Source organism: Ambystoma mexicanum, chromosome 4q (assembly GCF_040938575.1).
Source record: "Ambystoma mexicanum isolate Mex_15411 chromosome 4q, UKY_AmexF1_1, whole genome shotgun sequence".
Lineage (NCBI taxonomy): Eukaryota > Metazoa > Chordata > Amphibia > Caudata > Ambystomatidae > Ambystoma > Ambystoma mexicanum.
The window spans coordinates 642,780,757-642,804,204 of NC_090928.1; positions in this window are offsets into that span (position 1 = coordinate 642,780,757).

A 23,448-nucleotide genomic window follows, 5' to 3' on the forward strand; every position below is an offset into this window, starting at 1 on the left:
AACGCAGGCGATGCACCTATAACAACCAAAGTGAAAAAGCACGACCAGAGTCTGACCTAATGTCGATCAAAAGAACAATCCAGAATGAATATTAACAATCCAATAAGTTTGAAACATACTCTTTGGCGTCATGGAATACCAGAGGCCATAAACACTTAATGGATAAGACCCTAAGCCCACTCCAAGACTACAACATAGTCGCATTACAAGAGGTATGGCTCACCTGTGCTCCCATATGGGAAAAGTATGCAGTATCCCTTGTACCAGCAGAACTACCCGTGAGAGGACGTCCAATGGCAGGGCTATTGGTTGCCGCAAAAACAACAGCAAATTTAATAGTAGAACCATGGGCCTCGCCAAATATGTTCCTGCAATTAGTAAGAATAAAATCAAGAGAACAAACCCTTGCATTGATAAATGTTTACTGGAACCATGTGGGAATAAAAGATGAGGAATTTTTAAAAGATCTCACCATGCTTCTTCAAACAATAGCTCAAGGCAACTCAATAAAACTATTATGGTAGCAGGTGATCTCAACATAACTTGTCTACCTAAAAAACAAAAAACGATAACGGCAGTGGCACAACAGTGGCTAACCATAATGGAATAGTGATCCCAACCTATTGGAAATACAATGGTATTGGAGAAGGAAGGAAAAGTAAATATATCACTCAAATGCTCGAAATATTAAGGTGTCCAATGGGCAAAATAGACTCAAATGGGATGCACCTGCACTTGAACAAATGAATGAAATTATGAACAAAGGACTGAATAATACACAGTGGAACAGGAATGTTACTCAAGACTTATATATAACAGCTATGCAAATATGTGCAAGACCTATGAAAAAAGGTGATATCTCTAACATACACAAACTTCATACTTATGATCATGAGCTAGCCCAGAGGAAATCTAAATATCGAGCAGACAGACGCAAATTAATCAATAAAAGACCAATTAATTTATGGCAATGCTAAGGTTGTTGAATGGCCATTATAAAAACTGGATAAAATCAAGAAGAGTAGCATTATATCAACGAGATGGAGAACGCATGCTAAATGTCCTAAAGGCATACAATTCCGCACTAATTTGGACACTCCTCAATGAAGCTAAAAGCACATCTCAGATGAGCATACAGATCAATGCAATACCAGAAGACGTATGGACTGCATATTACAAGACTCTATATGCAAATCATCCCCCAACTATGATGAACAAAGGACAATCACATAATGTAAAACACTCCTTGCAATTTGATATCCAGGAGGTGCTATACCATATAATGAGATTAAGCCCCTCAAGAGCGGCCGGACCCGACGGCCTCTCTAACCAAACCATCAAAGCACACCCACATGCATGGGCAGAAATTCTTACAACTATCTTCTTACAAAATATTAATACACAGATGATACCAACATCGATTGTAATCCCTATTTACAAAAAAGGAAACCGATGCGACCCGAAACATGATCCACCTATCACACTGCACCATTTCACTGGAAAAAGTTTGCTAGGATTATACTAAAAGAATTTACAAAATGGATCGAACTAACAGACCTACAAGACCCAAATCAGACGGGATTTAGACAAGGACTTGGCACAGCAATTAATCTGCATGCCCTTGAGCTCATAAAATAACAAGAAAGACAAAGGAAACAATTGATGTACATAGCTTTCATTGACTTCGAAGCAGCGTTTGATTCTGCATCCAGAGATAAATTATTCCAAAAAATGAAAAGGGATGCTTGCCCCAACAATATCATCTTCTGGGCAAAGCAATTGCACACAGATACGAGCATCCAAATCAGGCTTTCTCAGGACGGAAACCTATCACAATCCATACCTACATTAAGGAGCCTGAACAAGGGTGTGTGTTAGCCTAAACTTTCTTTAACTTCTTTATAGGCGACATTAAGATTGAGTTTGGGCGCATAAATTCTGATCCTCCAAAGCTGAATAGTATGCCAATCCCCTGGGTGTTTTACGCAGATGACTTAGTCCTACTGGCGAAAACACCTACGTGATTGCAGGCCCTACTGTGTCAACTTGATAAATATGTTAATGCAAATCAATTAAAACTAAAATAATCTAAATGCAAGATAATAACTTTCCAGAATTATCATGGTAAACAAAAAATAATTGTGTAGATGGGTTCTAAATGATGAAGTATTGGAAGTGATTAATGAATATAAATATTTAGGCATTACGATGAGTAACCACCCATATGACCTAAGTTACCAAGCGGCAATGAAGAGAAAATTAAATAGGGCAATATCACAGGCCCGAATATTACAATACAAATTTGGGAAGTTTTCATTAATGCGCCAATATTACTATGTGGGGCAGAGACTAGAGCCTGGATGTCTGAAAACGTATGGGCATGCATAGAAGGTAAATTCTGGAAATCGGTCCTAGCGACACCTAAATCAACATCAATTTGTACAATCAGTCATGAACTAGGACTGGTATCCCTCTGTGTGATGTACAGATGGAGAGTTTGCTCTCTCTACAGGAAGTACATAATTCCCTCAAAGAGACTTTCATTAGTGAATATAATATCTACTTATGTTTGTAAAACAGCCTATATACAATCACAAAATTGGAGAGCTAAAGTACAACAGTGCTTAAACTCAGGAGTGTCAGAAGATGACCTGATTCTAAATCCAAATTCCACTAAGCTCAAACTACGTAAAGGTGAGTGGATTAGAACTAGAGAGCAATGCTCCAATCTAACATTGTTCACAAATCATGAGCTGATGCATAAGAAAATGAGTACCCCGAACCATATACCATCATATTCCCAGACCCACTAATGAGAACACAATACATGAGATTTAGAATGAATCTGTGGTATACTAGAGAAGTTTTCTATAAATGGAATAAGAGTGTAATAGAAGGAAATAACTGTAGTTTCTGTGAAAATGTAACTGTGGTAGAAACACTAAAACATGTAATATCAGAATGCCTGGCATTAGCAAATGTAAGAACTGAATATCTTTTATGCTTTTTTTCTTATGCAGAATGCATGGCATCTGAGACAATATGGAAAACAATCTTTAACTCGCATAAAACATCTATGAAAATAGCAATAGTAAAATATTTGATGTCGCTAAACTTACATCAAAAAAGGAATGATAAAGATGGGTCTAGTAGAAATGAAGAAGAAAGCTTTTGTCAACTCTGCATAAGAATCTGACCAATTGCAGCTGCTTTTCTATTTTTCTATCAAATAAGTATAAAATGAATGAATATTTCTTTTTAATTCTGTTTGTTCCTTCGCTTTCGAAATTGTTAACACAAGCTGTTCAGATAGAACATTTTAAAGATATGATATGAAATATACAAAACAAATCCTTGTGTGTAGTATAAAAAAGTTGCAATATGTATCATAGATTTTTATCTATATCTAATTTGTGTTTTTTCAGAGAAACATAATGCCAAAGTCACTGATGTTAATAGATGTTCATGATCAAAATGTAAATAGATTTTTATTGTCGATTGCTGATTGTTCTGAATAAAACTTTTGTAAGGCTGTTTTTCGGCCATATCAAAATAAATTTAAAAAAAATAAAAAAACAGAACATTTCAGCAGACATACAGGAGGACTAGTTCGCCACCAACCTACAGGAGAACTTGACTAACATAGCTATTCATTGCACAACATGTCAAAGTTACAATACAGAGCTTAGATTAACAACTATCAGAGGCACCCTGCCCCGCCCTACTGGGCAGTTCTGTGAACTGCATATTGATTATGCAGACATGAGTGAAAGGTGCAATGGATTTCGTTACCTCATTGTGGTAGTGTGTCCCTTCTCACGATGGGTGGAGGTTGGACCTTGTGCACATCCAGACGCTAAGAGCGCCACCAAATTCTTACTGCGGGCGGTTTTTCCTCGATGGGGCGTGTGTGATGTATTAAGTTCAGATAACAGCACGCATTTCTTCAATTAACTTTTCAAAGAGGTTTCCCCATTATTGGACATCATTTATCACCCCCAGGCCAACGGGATCATGGCATGGATAAACAGCCTATTGAAAAGAAAGCTATAGAAACTGTGCACCACATTAAAGATAAACTGGATGCACTGTTTTCCACTGCAATTATTCAGGTTGCACACACAGCCCTGTGATAGACCATAAGAAGGTGGGTTTTTGTTCCTGGCTATCTTGCTTTTGGATTTCAAAGAGTTGCTTTCACACGTTGTTGATTGCGATTTGATTTTGCTTTTATTTGTGCAAGTTGTTGGTTTTTGTTATAATATACATCTATTATATTGAGGGGTTCTTGAGTCCCCTTGTCAGCCGTCACGTGTTTCGACCCTAAGGTCTTTATCAAGGCTGATTCATTCAAAATCATGTGTGGTGAAGAGTTGGTGACAGTTTAAGTGACATACACAATAGTATAGGTGTGAGGAGAGTGGTGTTGGGTGAAAGTGAAATTATAATAATCACAGTGCATATTGAAAACGTCAATACATTTGATACAATGCAATAAGAGCCAGTGTTGCGGCAAGGAAGAGAGGAAAGGGGAGGAAGGAAAGACAATGGTAAGCAATTGAATATGGAAGAGTCTGTTATCTAACATGGATGGGGAGTGACAAGACAACACCTACTGGTATTGGCTTGTAACCCCCTGTGGGGTCCTTGTTGTTGGGTCTGGTAGTTATGCTGCGGTTGCAGTGGCTCAGGTGGGGCCCTGAAAAAAAAATGAGATTCTGAAGTGTGGTGCATCCAGGATTTGGATGGCACTGCGGACTGGAGAGTGGTGTGTGGGCTCGTGGGTGGAGCGTGAAGATCTTGGGTGTAAACCCATGGGGTGATGTCCAGATTGCAGCCCTATTGGTAGGATCATGACTGGCGTGGTGCCTGGTGGTAGCAACAGGTCATATCTTGGAGATTGGGAGGGGTGCAGGGTTGAACTGAGCACCGGGTTTAAAGGCTCTTAGGGAGGCCAGGGAGGTATACGATCTGGCATGCTGGAAGATCCAGAGGAGTTGACAATGCGTGGTGCCAGGGGCTGTGGTGGGAGGGCAGCGATTTGCACTGTGCGCCGAGTGGAGGCATCTGGGGAGGTCAGGAAGGCGTTGGGTCTGGAGTGCTGGGAATTCCAGAGGGGAGCGCATGATGGCATATTGACTGGGGTTGGTGGGAGGGGAGAGCTGGGAGACCGTGTCTATGGGTGGTGAGAATGGGGGGGGCAGTCATCCTCGTCGTGTGCCATGCGTAATGGCAACTTCAGAGCGTTGGGATTTGTGAAGGGGGAGAGTGTCCCCATGGCGATGGTGGAGTTCACTAACTCCAAGGTGCGCGGTGCCGTGGGGGCAGTGGCATGGGCATGTTCGAGGTGGGGGAGCGCAGCATGGGTTGGTGCGCTAGCAGGGCACCGTTTCTGGGAGTTACTGGAGGTGACCCCAGGCGCACGGGTGCTGCGGTGTCCGCATGCTGGTTGAGGAAGCAAGGAGTAATGTGTACTTACTTGTTTTGCCCGCAATGGGCGTTCTCTGATGTCCGTGCTGTTAGTCGGACCTGAGGACTGGGGTCTGATATATGCGAATGTGCACTGTGGAGTCACCGTACTTGGTTGAATGCGCATGTGCGCTGCTGAGACAACGTTATAGGATTGACTGCGCATTGACTGGGCATGTGCAGGGTGGGTAGTGGTCCGTCTTGCAGGACGCGCGTGCTAGTTCCGTGGAGCGGACGGTATCATTGCGCATGTCTCGTGGGGAGCAGCGGAGTGCCTGGCTCGCATGTGTGTGCCGGAGGAATGCCGGCTGATGATATGTGGTTCCATGGCCAGGCCATGTCGGGAGGGCTAGGGGTGTGATATGGGGTGACGGATTGGCTGCCTATGTCGGTGGTGGTGCACCTGAGGAAGGATGGCAAGGGCTGATAAACTGATAATGAGCGTGTTGCAGTAAAGGGGAGGTGCGGTGGGCGGAGGCCGTGCTGATGAGTTGGGCAGTGCCCCATTATGCCAGAGGGGGAAAAAATTACGGCGCAAGATGTCCCCATCGGGATGCATGGGAGCTGAAGGACAGGGCATGTGCCCCGTGCGGGATGGAGGAGTAGAGACAAGGGGTTGCCCTGGGTATACTCTTGAGCTGTCGTGATGGGCAGATGAACCGTGCATGAGGATGGGTTGGGTCAAAGGATGGCACGAGGTAATATGGGAGTGCCGTTGGTTGGTGGTCCACTGGCACAAAAGGGGGGGGAAGCTGACCTCTGGAAAGCTGGGCTGAAAGGCCTGTTAGCTGTGTTGCTGGTGCCGTGTAGGCTGGTAATGCCTGGAGTGGTGCCTGGGGGTCTGGATGAGGGCCAATAACCCTGTGCATCTTGTGTGAATGTGGATGCGGGTGGTGGACTAAGGTTGGCGCTGAGGTGGCTGGTAAAGGTTGGGGTGTGTGTGTGATGGTAATATGGAGGAGCAGAGAAAGAAATTGGCCGTTGTTGGAAGGGATATGTTACAGCAACACAATAAAGTAGCTGCAACACAAAGATCGTGATTTGTTCAGGAGGGCAGAAAATGTACAGAAACACATTAAAATCATGATCAGTGTTTAGGCCATTCTTGACACATCTATATCGGCAGATGAGTCTTGCTTCTTCCTGTCGAAGTCTTTGTACTCTGTCTTTTCTACCTGTAATAGACCATAAATGATCACCCCACGAGGTGGCAACAGGGTGCCAAATGTATACACCACTCCCTCCTGTTAGAGGAGCGTCAGACACTCACAGGGCAGTGTTCATCTTGGGGAGGAATTTAACAGCCATTTGTCCTCCCTAACTAAGGCTGTAAAATGTGTCTCCCAACAGATTGTGCCTCCACTAACAGAGCAAACAACTGGCGCCGCAACTGACAAACCAGCAAGGTCAACCCATCTGCAGTTGTTACCTGGCGACTGGATATACTTGAAAAATGTTGTCCACCGTTGGAGCGAACCCAGGTAGAACGGTCCTTTCCAGGTCATATATGCCACTCCCCTTGCTGTAAAAGTATTATTGGGTGCCCCTCTCTGATGTCCGCAAAGCACCCTAGCACGAGCCTACACCAAAACAGTAAAGTGCCCCACATCCACAGCACCCAAACCCCCACCCTCGACCACAGCCCATGTGCCCTTTAAAAACAATAAAGGAATATTCCCCAATATCCTCACGCAAATCCTACACAACCCTGCTAAGCATTGCATTTGCACACAGAGTGCACTCTCGCAGATACCCATACTCTTTCCTATTCTTGTTCACTCTCTCTCCCTCATTCTCTCTTATTCTTCTCGCTCTCTCTCCTTCTCTCTTTCTTTCCCTTTTTAAACACATTCCTTTTGAGGTGGTTTATCCAATGGACTCAAATGGCTATAATAATTCCATTATTTGGATTAGGCATATATTTGGGATGTACTTTTATATGCGGAGGGCATATAAAAGAGCGGGTGGAGTATGGAAACAAATGCTTCTATATTAATGGGTCTATTCAGTATGTAAATCCCACCAAGATTACAGACCTAAATGTGTAACCATTTGTTTTTTAAACAGAGTACCATGGCCATGGATCCCCAGGTTAATGACCAAATCAAAAGTAATAATACTGTCAATAGCACCAATTACTCTATTATTTCTTACAAGATACGTTCTGATCACACCAGCTTTTGATAATGTATATAACAGTTTGAGCACGTAGAAAGAGGCAATTTAGGAGGTACAAGTATGATGAGTACCATGGACTTGGTCTAAATACAATAGAAAACGTGCATCACCCAGAATTCTCAAATAGTTGATACGCAGATATGAGCTCGGTGGGGAAGAGGAGGGTGAATGGAAGCTGTATGTCTGCTCATTGATACCACATGCGTCAGGAGCCCCTGCAGTATTAATATCAAAAGAATTATCATTTTAGAGGCACAATCTCTGGTTCATCTGGCATTCTGTAGGCTGTACGGCACCTCCTAGGAGCAAAGTGTGTGATTCGAAGTTATGGACCCTGACCAGCTGCAATGCACTCACAATCTTAAACGCATCCAGTGTTTTCCAAGGCCATACCTGAACTTACGAGGAGTAAAGTATGTGGGCAGCAGGTGGCAAGAAACTCCAATGAGTTGTGCAGCAGGAGGGCTATGGGATTCGGAGACCAAGTGTTGGCCCAAGTGAATAAAGCATGTGGGCCATTATGGAATTAACATATCGCAAAACTGATGCTGATTGAAGCAATGGAAAAACCAGTAAAAGTGAAAGAGCAAGAGACTTATGAACTATGTTTTATCAGTGAAGGAACTGTTTTTGTGGAGGCCAAGAAAAGATGCAACAAAACCTTGTTTATTCCAGACCTCAAAAAAGGCACTGCTGCAGTAATGGACTATTACAGGGTCTGTGGACAGCAGGCATTCTTGCACCTCCCACCATCATGGAGGGGGTTACTGCTCACTGGCCATGTTGCACTCAGCACTTCTCGTGATCCCTGAAGACCACCTTGCAGTGGGATCAAATAACGTGCTTGCCCCAACCACAGCTCCAGCAAGAGGGGGGCCCACAAGAAGCCCGTTGCAACCCCCCGCCCGCTCCTGTATCTTACCTGAAAAAGAAAAGAACAAGTTGTGCAGGAAAAGAAGATCAAATTACCTGTCTCAAGACTCCTTTGAATTGCTCAAATTCAAAGGAAATTCAAATTCAATTGCTCAAAGAACTACCCAATGAATAAAGACTGTTCAGCAAAGAAGAAACATTTTTCGCATCTCTACTACTGCCTGGGTTTCAGACAGCCACAAACACCAAGTGGCTCCAAACTGTGCATAGGGAGGTTGTACAGCTGGGGAATGCCATGGAACAAGGCATCAATGCAATCAAGGTCGAGATGCGTGCCATAAGATTGATGACCCTCAAGAACCGATATGTGCTCAACCTGCTCACGGCAATAGAAGGGGTTTACTGCAAAATTGGCGATTCTTGCTACACCTTCGTTCCTCTAAACGATGCAGAGAATGGTTCCCTGACACAGTTAATAGGAGCACTGTATGCACTACGATCACACATGCAGACTGAAGCTGGCATAAAGCAGGGGGATTGGTTCGATAACCTTTTCTCTTGGGCACCATCTTGGATGGGAGCAGTCGTCAAAATGTTGGTGCCTGTTAAAGTGTGCGCATTGGTACACCTACCAGCTGGGACTCAGGTGTTGTCCCAAAGCAGTACACCTAACAGTGCCATGATGATGGTTTCAATTGGGATATCAAATGCACTTTGCGATACTAAAGACAGTCCTGTACACACAGATGACCCAAACAAACCATGCATGGTGGTGATAGAGCAGTGCTTACACCCATCCCGGCACTATCACTACACCCACCACCTGACCTTGAGCCTTATACAGAGCATTGGGTTGATTTAGCAGGTGACGGGGGTTGTATAATATGACTTGTACCCCTGAGAAGCATGCCCAATCTGGCCAGAGTTTGCATCATGTATGTAGAGCATGGGTTCCAAAGGAGGGAACCCCAACTTATTTAGAGGATGAAAAGTTGGAGGAACGCTGGCATGGGCTTATTGGGGATTTTGTTAACGTAGAATTAACGAAAAGGGGGAATGTTGGGAAGGGGACACAATCTCCCCCCTCCCGCCCCAAAGTGCTTCAGAATACGGCAAAGGCTGTGACTGGTAATGCAAAAGACAGGGGGGGGTTGCCCTTAAAAGCTTCACACAATTACGTTATTGCATGCTTCATAGATGTAGTGTACATGCGGGAATAGCAGCCGCCTTACATATTAGCAGCCATATTGGAACATAAGGCTTAAACCCAGCACAGTAACCAGCAACCTAGGTCTAGGCTGTGAACATGAGCAAAGGAGCAGGTGGTATCCCGGGCACTGATGAGAAAGGCTAAAGCTACACAGATCCACAAACCCTTCATTGTCTAAAACGTTGCCAACCTGCAAGGCCACTGGAGGCGGGCTGAGTGTCTTTGTACGATATAATCCCACGAGAAGGAGGGCACTGGCCTCTGATTCCCCCACCAGTCCCCATCCTAGGTTACAGCTCTGAAATGCCCTAGTTTTAAGACCTCTGAATACCAGGGTACCAATCAGCCTCAGATCACTGATCATAAATCTGTTAGACTCTTGATCAATCAAAAAAGATCAGAAAGCAGAGCTTTCTTGCCTACACTTCTGGGTCACGTGAGTTGGGCTGCAAGGTGCAGGGAAGGATGAAATTATAGGCCAGAACGAGGGTGGAAGACCGTGGAGAGATGCCTGCCTTTCTGGGAGTGAGTGAAGTGTGCGAGTTAGTATGACCTCGGCTTTTGCCCTGTGCCCCTGTCTGCTTGTACCAGGTTCACTGCTACAGAGATAGGGATGCGTTGTTTAGTTTGAACACAATTGCCAATTAGCAGCCTTGTGACCGATGTCTAATGCAGGCAGTATCGCCCACGTGGACGAAAATGGTCAGATAAGGCTGGGACCAATGGCCTGGCATCCCCTATGTCCTATGTGTAGGGTATCAACAACCTGCCACGCAGGTTTTTACAGTATGTGATGATGTCACTGATGATGTGTATCTTCGTAACGTGCCGCTTGTGCAGATTTTGAAAGAATGTTCTGAGGCAGCAGAGTTCTTCGTTCAAGCTTCCATTTTTGTGTGGAAATAAACCTGGTTATTCTTGCAAGAGGTGAATTGGGCCCTTTTCCCATAGTGGGTAGAATTTTTTCTGGTGTGAACGTCTATGGGCTTTCCTACATTGGGGACAGCAAAACAGGTCCTGAATCTTCATCTGGTGGTGGCACACTCATTTTTATCAAGGAGGAGCCTATTTGTTGGCTTTCATTGATCCGAGCACATCATTTGACAAGGTTAATCATGCTAAGTTGTGGAGTGTGCTCAGATCCATGAAATGCCCTGGTGTTCTGGTGGATCTCCTGGAGAGATTACACCTTTCTACAATGGCCCACGTTAGAAGTGCAGCTGCTGCAAAATGTAGCCCCACTCTCCAAGTGGAATGTGGGGTGCATCAGGGCTGTGTTCTGGCCCCTTTGCCTTTATATTAACAGCCTATGGGATCATATGCTGAAATCCGCTTCTGACTTTCCTAGATTGTGTAATAGGCGTTTGCCTATAATCGCCTATGCAGATGATATGGTTCTATTAGCCCACACCCCCAGATCACTACAACATCTTGTTGATGAATATTCCTGCTTTATGGATATTTTGGGGCTGAAGCTAAATGTTCAGAAATAAGCCGTTATGGTCTGTTGCTAGGGAAGCGTTCCTTAAGGTTCTCAGCTATTTTTTTCCATGGGGAACAAATCCCAAGAATGGATTATTTTGAATACCTGGGGGTGAGATTCTCCGCAGAACTTGGGGCGGAAGCACGTGTCGAAGAAGCAGTCTCTAAGATTTAATCAGGCTATTGGGGGCGGGGGGAGGCTTTGGGATCGTTCAACACAGAGCCGATCAAGCTTGTGCTCAAAGTTTATCATGGCAAAGACACCTCTGTGGCAAGATATGGTATGGAGCGGTGGGGATTTGGTGAAATGGAGCCTATCCAGGTGGCTGAGAATGTTCTTTTAAGAGCATTCTGGGGTTGCCTGGGTCTAACCCCAATTTTGCAGTTCAGTGGGCTGTTGGTTAGTGGGCGATCTGGATGCACCTTTGCCGGCCAGTCATTGGCTCAGAATAGGGGGGAATACCAGAGCTGGTTTACACAGCAACTAATCAGTTAGTTGGTGTTATATGATATGATGGGGCATTTATAAACACACCTGTACACAAGTGTTTCTAGATGTGACAAGATGAGGAGGGGAAACAAGGGAGGACAAAATAACTATCTTACTAGGCCTTGTGTCATTCAGATCGTGCGGGGAAGGGGAGAAGTGGGAGGGGGGGAGGTGCAGTTAAATCACAAGTGCAGCCAGTGGGTGGCTCATAGGTACAGAGATAAGATACTGTAAGGTTGCAGATACAGACCCTTAAGTACTGGGCAGCTCAGAGGCAGTTCAAGGGCAACTGGACATGCAGGAGCCTGCGCACGAGTTCAGAGAGTGACCAGGTGACCAGTGTGCAGAGCAGTCAGGTGCATTAGCAGGGGAGAGGAAGAGAGAAACCAGACACGAATAGGATGGTCTTGAGTTGCTTCCGGAACCGCTCAAGTTTGAGAGAGGCAGGGAAGCTGTTCCAGAGGGAGGCCCCAGCGGAGGAGATAGATCTGCCCCCAACTCTCTGCTTGGAGAAGCGCCTGACCCTCAGAGAGTTGGAGGTGGATGAGCGGACAGCTCGAGAAGGAAGATGTTATGGAAGAGAATGTTGGAGGTAGAGCTGTCCCAGGCCTCAGAAAGCTTTGTGGACAATGTCGAGGGTCTTGAAGTTGGGTCTTGAAGTTGATCCTTGCAGCCATGGGGAGCCAGTGAAGAGATTTCAGAGCTGGAGATATACGATTGCTAGGCTCAAAGCCAAGGACAAGTCTCGCAGTCCTGTTCTGGATAAGTTGTAAAGGTCGATGAGTGGAGGCAGGAGGATTTAGAAAGAGGCTATTGCAATAGTCCAGCCTAGAGAGAACCAGAGCATCTAGAGGAGACAGTGAGCTTCTGGGGGAAAGCGAGAAAAGGAGGAATACCTCTGAGGAGGTGCAGCTGATAGTTGGACTTCTTAGAGACATCAGAGATGTGAGGAGAGAAGGAGAGGGTGGAGTCGAAGATAACACCAAGGTTGTTGGCCTCACAGGAAGGAGCAGGAAGAGGGCTCAGTGTGGGCGGCCAGAGAGAGAGGTAAGGAGGGAGCGGGTGTCCAAGTGAGAAGGATTCTGAGTCTTACTGGCATTAAGGCAGAGATCATTGGTGGCACACCATTCCTGAATTGCAGCCAGTCTGGTATGAGAGAATAAACAGAGGTGACGAAGGGGAGCCGGAAAGAGAGCTGAGTGTTATCCGCATAACATTGAAAATTGGAGCAGAAAGTGGTGATGCCATGGGAAAGAGGTGCAAGGTATTGGTTGACGAGCCAGGGAGAGAGGTTAGACCCATGGGGAACACCAGAAGTAGAGAAAGAGATAAAAGAGAGGAAAGACCCCAGTTGGACCTGAGAGGGTCGGTCGGAGAGAAAGGAGGTCAACCAGGCCAGGACCTGATCAGTAATACGAAGGTTGTCCCGGAGACGATAGAGCAGGATGGCATAGTTGACCGTGTCAAAAGCAGAGGATAAATCAAGGAAAGGGAGATTAGAGTCAAGATTGGAGAGCAAGTCTTCACAGGTTTTCAGGAGAGTGGTTTCTGTGCTTCTGGCAGCGCTGAAGCCAAGCTGATGGTCATGGAGGCAACCAACAGATTCAGTATGTAGATTACACGGGGAAATTGCCAGCTTTTACAAGAGTTTGCCCAGGAAAGGAGTGATGGAAATCGGGCGATAGTTAGCCGGAGAGAAGTATCGGCCGAGGGCTTCTTTAGAAGGGGTGCACAAGAGAGTGCTTAAGGGGGAGAGTAAAGTTCCAGTGGAAAAGGAGCAATTGCAGAAATGTGCAATTGAAATGAGAGGCCATGACCGTGCAGAGGGCCTGAGAGGGAACAGGAGAGGTAGAGACTTCAGCAGGATTGGCCAGCTCCTTGCAGACTTTGAAAAGTTCAGCCGAGTTGTTAGATGCCGCAGAGATGCAGGCTTGGATGTAGGCTGTCTTCTTAGAGAGTACAGAGTCTCTGTACTACCTTTGGAGCAGGCGGCAGGCCAGTTTGTCAGGGCTGCACCAGAGGCCCTCCAATTCCTCTCTGCCACCCTACACTTGTGTTTAAGGGTTTAAGGGCAGCAAGGTCAGAATCGTATCAAGAGTTGCACTTGGATTTCGGCTTCAAACAGATTCTCATGACAGGGGCAAGGCCATCCAAAGTGTTAGATTTAGAGAGATGAAGGTTAGACAGGGCTGTGTCAGGGTGTAAGTCAGCCAAAGGTGCAGGAGGATTTACAGCGTGCGCGGACCCAGGGATTGAACCTGTATTGCTCTCTGTCATCTTGCTTCCAAGGCGAGCATTTTGCCCCTGAGCTATACTCCCGAGACCAGTAGCAGCAAAAGCCTCAACTGACACACGCTTCATGGGTTGGATGACTGAGAAGGTAGGTGGCAGCGCTGGAGTCAGCTTGACCTGCAGGGAAGAGAGAGAGGTGGGAAGGAAGGAAAAGGAAGGAAAAGGTGATCACTCCAAGAGAGAGGAGTGGTGAGAGGGTTACAGAAGGGGAGGTCTGAGGAGATTAGAACATCCAGTGTGTACCCTGCAGAGTGAGTCAGGCCAGAGGGAAGCATAGAGAGAAAATCCCAGAGGTTACGAAAAAGTTCTGAAAAAGGGCTGGTATCATCCAGGTGAATGTGCAAGTCTCCAGGGAGGAGAAGCTGGGAGGTAGGGGCGAGGAGGAGAGGTCATCCCACTCAGAGGGGAAGAGAGCGACCTGACCAGGCGGCCTGTAGATAGTGCCCACAGTGAGAGAGAGAGGCCAGGAGAGATGGAGACCCCTATTTGAAAATCCCCTGGCTCAGGCACGTGCAAGCCTTGCTGGTTGAGGTGGGAATGGGTCATTGTTTCTTTCATCAACTCTATTCTCCCCAAAGGTCATAAAAGGTGAGTGTGTCTTGGGAAATTATGAAGCCAACTAATAGGAAGCATTTGATTATCACGTCTCCCGGTCATCTGAGAGCTGTGGTGATGGTCTGGTCCAAGTTGAACGTGGATCAGTCATGTGTTCTCTGTGGGGCGCCCAAGGAAGATCTGGAACACTATTTTTGTTCTGCCCTACTTTCACAGTGATCAGAGAGCATAGAGGGTTGCGGTTTTCATTGCTACGTGCTGCATTGTACCATCTGTTATGGGCGGGGGGGGTGTTTTGATGTTTTTAAATCGTGTTTTGTCCTTGTGAGAATCTTTACTAAGATCTGCCTGTTTTAGAATGTTGTGGTTTTGCTTTTACGGATTTTCGAATTAAATTAGAATTGTTTTATTTTTTACTTTTGATTGTTAATTTTGTTGTGTTTTTATGGTATGCCTCGTTTTACCAAAATAAACATTTTGATGATGAGGCCGGGTAAAAGCTATTAGCCTTTTGTTTTTTTTAAAGTGGATGAGCGGAGATCCTTATCATGCAGAATACAGTTCATCTCTGCCCTGTGATGCCATGAGGTCATGCTGACATCCGACATTTTGTCCTGTAATCTTAAATTGATTATACAATTCTGATCAAAAACTTTATATTTTCAAGCATTTTCCCCATACAGGGCTGGGTCTGTGCTGATCTGGCCTTGTCAAATAATTTGATGTACATCTGTTTCACAGAGATTTCCCTTCCAGAGAAGGAGCTGGACAGGCCTTGAAAATCTGCCCAACAAGAAACATGGTCTTGGGCCTAAATGAGATTGACATGTGACCTATGAAAACAAAATAGCCTTTCACCTTGTTGCTGTATTTTTTTCATGTGAAGCATATTATACATTTTAATACATAGCATCTCGCCAACCCACACCCTTTTTTCCCTGATATATTATAGCAGGGGGACATTTTTTTCAGGTCTTCATTTAAAACTGCAAAACGCACATGCGTGGCTATTTTAGTCAGTCTTTGAAAACCCTGCCGTTGATGTAGACGGGGGCTTTGATTTTCTCTTGCAAATGTGAATTAAAGGCTGCATTTTCAGTTTGAACTTTCCCATTGTAATGAAAGATAGGCCTTTTAATGTCCAGTCCTTGGCCATTCACATAGCACTTCCATTTCATCACAACCCTTCTTTGTGTTATTTGCAAAAACACACACAGTCTGCATTACCAGGCCCATTTTCAGTGTGGATGTTTTTGAAGGCTGGCAGGTCATTTTTCCATTGGGCCTTTCAGTTAGATTTGTTTGGGCTGTGATTAAACAACACATCCGACACTGCTAGCACTGGGGTAACAGGGGCCCCCGCAGCCCCCGTGGTGCGGGGAGTCCTGCTAGCACATGTCCTGGGAGGGGGCCCCACTTGAAAAAAAATGAAAAAAAAATATTTTTTTGAAAATCTTTTTTTTTTCATTTCTTTTTTAAATTACTTTGCCTTCATAAAGACATTATTTCTGTAACAGAAATAATGTCTTTTTGAAGTCAGAGTGACTTCAAAAAGAAACAATCACCCTCATTACAAGTTTGGCTGTAGCCTTGCCAGTAAAACCGCCAGGCTGCCGCCAAACTTGCGTTTTTTTCCAGCATCCACGAATGGGCAATTACCGGGTCTTTACGGCCCTGCCGGACCTGGTAATTGCCCATTTGTGGGCGGCGGAAAAAAAATGCTCACCATTCCCATTTGATCCCCATAGGGTTCAATGGGAATGAGGAGATCGGATGCACCGGCACCCTCAAGCAGAACTCATAGTTTGCCGGTCTGGTAACAACAGTACCGGCAAGCTTACCGGTACCGTTGTTACCGAACCGGCAAACTTATACTGAAGCCCAATTTCTTTTTGAAGTAATAGGGCTCCCCTCAACCCTATGACTGTGTGAGTGTATGGTGAAAGAGTGCACACTTAAATGTAAGGATGGCTGGTGTGCATGCGTGTATACAGTGAATCGTGTTTGTGCTCAGGGGCACAACAAAACCTACATTTCAGGGGGCTGATACTTCAAATGTTGGGGGAGGCGCTTCACGGGGGATAGGGGAGCAAACTTTTGTGTGGGGGCATCTAATTTCTTTACTCATTTTAATGAGACTATTCTAGTGCAGCTTCAATGTTACAAGCAGTTAACTCTCTCCTTTAAGTGTGAAAGCACCCACTTATGAACTGTTGTGAGAATGAACGGTCTCCTGTTCCCTTTCTACACTTCCAATCACTTCCCTGCCATGAAAGTGCTAAAAACACATCACAATTTCAATTGCCTAAAAGATTTGGCATTTGAATGCAGGTACTAACAGTGAAATGCTTTACGTTAGTAACTTCTTGGCCCTTGTTAACCCAGGTGCCGTTTAACATTGGTGTCCTGTTCTGTCCGGCAACTGCTCTGAAGGTCAGCCAGGTTGAGTCAACATAGCCCAAAATTACTGGGGGCGAGTGCTGCAGCCCATTCAACTGAATATTGTTAATACCCTACTTGTGTTTATTGCCTTAATTACTTATTGGTAATCGTCATTACTCCTATTCTTCCTTGTCCCTGTAATTGTGTATGAGGCAGTACTTGCCTCATCCACAAGCACTGGGATGAGGTATACGTACATGGAGGTAATGCCTGATTGAGCTACCTGTATCTTCATTACTCCTAATCCCACTCTTTCTGATCCCAGTACTTACCTATAAGGCCAGGAGCCTCAAACGTAAGCTCTAGGACAAGGAGGAGGGACGTGAAGGTAATTCTGGGCCAAGGAGCTGATTTTGGAGGTTGGGGTAGGGCATTGGAGGGTGTTGGGTGTCCTGACCCACGTTTAAGCCATCATGCTACAACATTTGGTGCTGTGGGCTTAGAAAATTCAAGATGGCGGAAAACCCACATGTGCGCCGAAATCCAGGAAAGCTGCGCAGTTTGTGCGCACACCAAAATGGTTGCCTCACTTGCCACCCACCAGTGCGAGAATGAAAGGCCGGGTTGCCATGAGGGAAATGGGTTGCCAAAGGAAAAACAGTAGCGCCGGTTAGCTTCAAAGCGCTTTAAAACCACCATTGGACTACCCGCACAGTAGTCTGAAACCATTGGGAATGGCAATGCTGATTGCCAAAAGCAAACCCATAACTGTTGGGAATTCATTTTCTTAAATCCCAAAAATGGGTGCAGTACCAGTACTCACCACTATCCAAAAGCCGGCAATTTAAAACAACACCAGATTTTACTTTTTTGTGTAAAAATGAATGAACCCAAAGCAGGCTAAAGAAAGACTTACTGAGAGGTGGATCCAATGTAAAGTTATATCCTGAAGTGACTTGAAGGTGTATAACAAGACTGGCTGACCTGTGGATTTCAGCAGTTTAAGTAAATTTGGACTGAAAGACACTACAAATCTAAATGTTTAAATTGACTGAGTGACCTACTTTTGAGTGTCACATAGGTTGCAATTGTTTAAATGTCATAGTTTTAAACTTAGAATCCGCATTCTAGCTGCATATGTGAAAATGTTTAGTTTTATTTGAATGCAGAAACTGGGGAACAGAAATGACAGCTTAAAGAGATTCCAATTTGCCTGGCAACTACCCCCATCAGGAGTGAAACTTGAGTCACAGCTGTGTTCCCAGGCCTAGCTGCCCTTTTGCTGCTCACACTAAGGATATGCCATCTATCTGATAATTGAATTACCTGTGCTCTGCAGGAGAGTGAACAATGCAACTCCCTTCACCCAGGCAGAGGGTTTATTGAGAGGATCATAAATGGCTTCCTCTTGAACAATGAGCCTCTCCTGACTCAGGCAAAGGTTTTATTACAGCAGTCGTAAAATGTAGCTTCCTCTTGGCAGAAGCTGGGAGGAGCACTGCCTGTGAGAGCAAGCTGGCTTGGCAGAACTGGATAAACCAGTATTTCTACCTTGTGCTGAGAGGAAACCACACCCCTTTGTAGCCAGAATATTGTTTAGAAAAAGATGAATAACTCATGGTGCGGACATGTGAAAATTTTATAAATGATACCATAATTCTTGTGATTTTTCCGCCCACAGTTTAAGAGGTTTTTAGAACCGGTGGTATGTTCAGGGGGGTTTTAGCGGAAAAGTGGATATTACTCTAAATGTATGCATGTTAAAAATCTGAAACTTCATCAGTTAATGTCCATACTCCCTGCACACATGTATGTAAAGTTGGGTCAATGTCAGAAATTGAAAAATCAGTTAAAAAGTCAATTATGTGCCATTTCTGAATGCAAGCTCTTAGAAACAGCAGATTTGGACAGAGACATGGCTAAATACAGCCACACCATGCATATGTAATTTCAAGCAACTGTGTAACTGTGAAATATGTCTTTTATTATCAAATATAGAATGTGTGCAATCTGACAGAGGAGTGTCCTATCTGCAAGCCATAAAATGACATCCCTCTGACTCACAGTTCATTCCCCAATCAAATGATAAATGGAAGTTTGACCAATTAGAAGCTGAGAGAGAGGTAGGGTCAGTGATGCTAGAACACACCCACATTCTAAACACATAAAAGCAGACAGACAGGACAGATAGGGACCTTCAATTCCATTTGCTGCAACGCGCTCTGCCGGACCATACAACATCCAGAGATCCAGACTTCAAATTCATCAACCTCCAGAAAGCCAAACTAGAGACCCAGACCAGAGAGAGAAAGCAGTGCTGTACCCAGAGAGAAAGCAGTGCTGTGCCCAGAGAGAGACCCGAGCCCAGTCCAAAACCCTGACCAGATCCGTGATGAGGCCCATTTAATTCAAGAATATAGTGTGAGTACCCAGCAGGACTGTGTAGAACCAAGCTTTTAGTTTAAATTCATCTAATTCAATCTATTTAACCTAAGTAGAACTGCCTGATAGCTCCAAATCTGTCACCTGTCATTTTAGCTGCAAAATCTGCCACTTGTCTTTTTGAACTTTAAAATTTCAAATCTGAAAAACGACCTTCACAAAATCGCTCATATCTCCGCAACCGTTTGTGCTAGAGACTTGCAGTAACTTTTATTTGAAAGCTTAGAATCATAGCTTTGAATCGCACCAAGAACCACATTCCTACCCCTTATAGTTTTACCGCAATCGCGGAACACGCATTCGCGAATTTTGCCGCGATTTGCAAATTTCTTCACGTGTAAAAAGCTGCTGCTGCTTGCCTTCCATTTGCCAGAAATTCGTCTAACCTGCTAACTATCGCTGCATCATTGCTAGTGTGAGCCTGGACTAATATTAACTAGATACCACTCACCCTGAACCTCTGAAAGGGAATTAAAAGCATTTCCAGCATATTTCTCATCCATTGCTAGCACATATCAAAGCATTTTGCCCGTGTTTTCAAAACTCCTATCTGTTTTCTGTAGTGTAAGCTTGCTGGGGATTGAACTGAATTACATTGATTGCATTTCTGAGAACTGTGTGCTTTCCTCCCATTTCCTTGCATTGCATAAAAGGGGGGGGGTGAATTGTACAAGAAAGTGATTACATTGTCTTGGCTGAAATCCTATCAAGTTATTTTCTGTACTGCATTTCATTCCACATTGCATCCATTTGAAACCATAAAAGTATTGTTGCTACCTTATCCATTTCATGTCAACTCCTTAGTGATTATCAAGAAGCGTGTTAGTGCCAGATTCTCCGTTGTTAATATTTATCATATTAGATTAAGTGTGATATTCAATTATTAATTTATTATAAAGTGTGATATCTATCTATTGTTTAAATTATCAAATAAACCTTTTAACTTGCAAAACAGAACTACTTCTTGGCTCAGTGGGGTCAGGGGGATTCCAAGAGAGGGGTGTTATATAGGGGTAGTCATCCAGAACGCATGAACTGGACATAAAGATATATCAATAAGGGTTTTCATTCAGTATTATAGACTAGGCGTTGACTTAGCTGTAGTGTTGAATTGAATCCTCTTACAAATTGGGGGCTCGAGCCGAGACGTTGGGTTAGATTTACCACTTGTGCAGCTTAATACAGTGTGCTAACTGACGGGATACATACATCCGGTCGGATCACCACGCTGCATTACGCTGTGAAGCATTCCTCAAAAGGGACACTCCAAGAAAAGTTCTGTTCTGCAAAAATAAAACACTAACTTCTGTAAGTCAGGACAGAGACCAATCTCTAGAATGACGACCTTAGTAGACATGAAAATAGCCAGAGAGCACCTCTTGCATAAGCTATTTGTGAGAGGTGAATGGACCGAACAGGGCCAGGATGTGTGGTTGCAGGCCATCACACAACAGGTCACTGAAACAGGGTCAGATATATATAGAGATCAGGGTCCCTTACATGTGGCCCTGAGTGAACTATATATGGCTCCTAAAGCCAAAGAGGAACACAATAAGATTGCCAGGATAGCAGCATACCTGTACCTATATATGGGAGACATGCAGGATAGATGTGCTGAAAGCCAAAATCTGGCAAATAGGCAACAGATGGCATTACAGAAGGCCCAATCTGATCTGGACTCTTCTGAGCAGAGGCTGCAGAGGAGCCAGGAGTCAGAAGATGATAGTAGGCAGCACATCATTAAAATAAAGAAGGATATGGATGTGCTGCAACAGGAAAAGGTAAAACAGAATACCAGATTTCTGGCCTTGCAGAAGGAATACCAAGAAGGTTTGGACTCCCTACTGCAAAACCAGAAAAAGCTGGAGCAACAACTGGACTTCAACAGGGTATGTGCTGAGCAGGTAGTCACCCTGCAAGGCCACCTAGATAGAGTGAAGGCGGAGAGCAACAAACTAATTCTGAAAGACCTGGATACCCAGGCAGAGTTTGATCAGGAGCGCCAGAATGCTGGTGCCTTCCAAAGGCAAAGGGACGACCTGGCAGCACAGATGCAGGCTCTCAGTCAGGAAAGAGATACCTTAGGCCAGGAAGTCTGCCATTTAAAAACAAAAATGGAAGAAAATCACCTGACCCACCAGGGACTGGGTGACCTCCAAAAAGAACACCAGAACTTGCTAGAGCACACCAGGAGGGTGGAGGATGCTCTAGCAAGAAAGGAGCAGGCCAATAGGGACACAGCTCAGGAGGTAACCCTCCTGCAGCAAAGACTGGCCCAGTTCTCCAGGACCAACCAGGAAGCACAGAGGGAAAATGAGGCCCTCTGTCAACACAATGATAGGCTCCAACAACAGGTAGCGATGCAGGAGAGACTGATAGAGTCGAGTAAGGCCTTAACAGAGGAACTGAAAGCACAAATGCAGGCTCTTGCATTGCAACAGGGAGCAGGGGCGGATAGAGATGAGGTCCGCTGGGAAAGAGAGACTCCTGACCATAACCGCAGGAGCCCTAACACCAGGGGCCTTCATCTCCCCCAGTCCCTGGACTCTACCACCCCCATGTCCCCTGGCGCACATGAGCACAGGGCCGCAGGGATGGCAGATTACTATCCAGCTAAGAGTATGGGGCTCATAGGCCAGTACCACTCAGGAATGGAGGGGTGGGCATCCGGGTATGGGCACCCAAGTACAGTACAGTTCAATGGGGAACCCCAGGAGAGTAGGCCCATTAAGGGCATCCTGAAAACCTCTGCCCAGTTAGGTCAGTGGAGGGGGTACCCATCAAATCCTGGCAGCAAGGAGGAATCTGAAGACTCCTCTGAACTGCGCAGGACACAGGAGACCAGGTCCCCACATTCTGCCAGCCATTCCCAGGCTCGCAGAATCCGGCAAAAACCTGGAAGAACAGACGGGAACCTCTGGGAGCAGTGCCTCTGAGTCCGAGGAAGAATGGACAAGGGTTACCCAGACCAAAAGGGCCAATAAGACAAAAAGGGCCTTGCTTAAGGACCCTTTAAAGCAGATTAAGGCGATCAGGAGCGTCATCACGCCTTACCATAAGAACGCTAAGTATTCTGTTTGGGAGCACTTAGAGTTGTTTGAACAAATGATGGAGACTTTCCATTTGAAGGACAGCCAAAGCTGTATTCAATATGTAAAGTGGACCTTCTCCCCGGAATACTCCAGTTTCTTTGCGGGGCTGGAGGACCAAAATCATTTAAGATGGTCCACCTATAAGGCGGCCATCTTGAAACATTTTTCTGTTCACAGAAATCCTCAAGAGGCTCGCAAGGCAGCCTACAATTTGCAATGTGGGGAGGATCAGGCCCCACAAGAATTTGTGCAGGAGTTAAAGCGTGCTTTTGCGCAGACCACCAGAAGGGTGCGCACAGACAGTCGAGAATTCGTTAATACATTTTTTCATGCCTTGCCCAAATACATCATGACCCAGCTCGTGAGGGATTTTCACGAGAAAAGATCCTTAGACTGGGTCATTGAACAGGCTACCCGGATCTATGAGGTGCAGAAACCGGTAGATAGCAAAAGTAATGCCCAGAAAAACCCCAAAGCCAACAGCACCCCTGCTGCTGCCAAGGTGGCAGAGGTAAAGGTCACCCCCGTTTTGGATTTGGAGATGGGGGGGCCTAAAAACCTACCTGCACCTAATAATGCTAGGCCCAGAAGGTCTTCGGGCCAGTCACAGACAGGGAGCCAAGGAGGCAGCCCCACAAATGGGGTCCCTCGCTCTCCTGATTATGTAAGTCCCCGTTACAAGGGAAATCGACCCATCCTGGGTTATGTGTGGACTCCTCCAGCCCAAGGGGGGGGATCCAGCCAAGCACCTAACCCAGGGAACTTCCCTCCAAACTTCCCACAGGAGGGCAGAAATTCTCTAAACCCTGGGCAGAACTTTTTCCCCAGATATCCACCCGACTTTCAGCCCCAAAACCATCCATCCTTCTTTCCCCAATTCCCTGAGCCCAGACCACTGAATCCGGGAGAGGGGAGGCCAAGGGTGGAGGGGTACCCAAATCTTCCCAACCAGGGGTACTACCAGAGGAGGGACAGCTACCCTT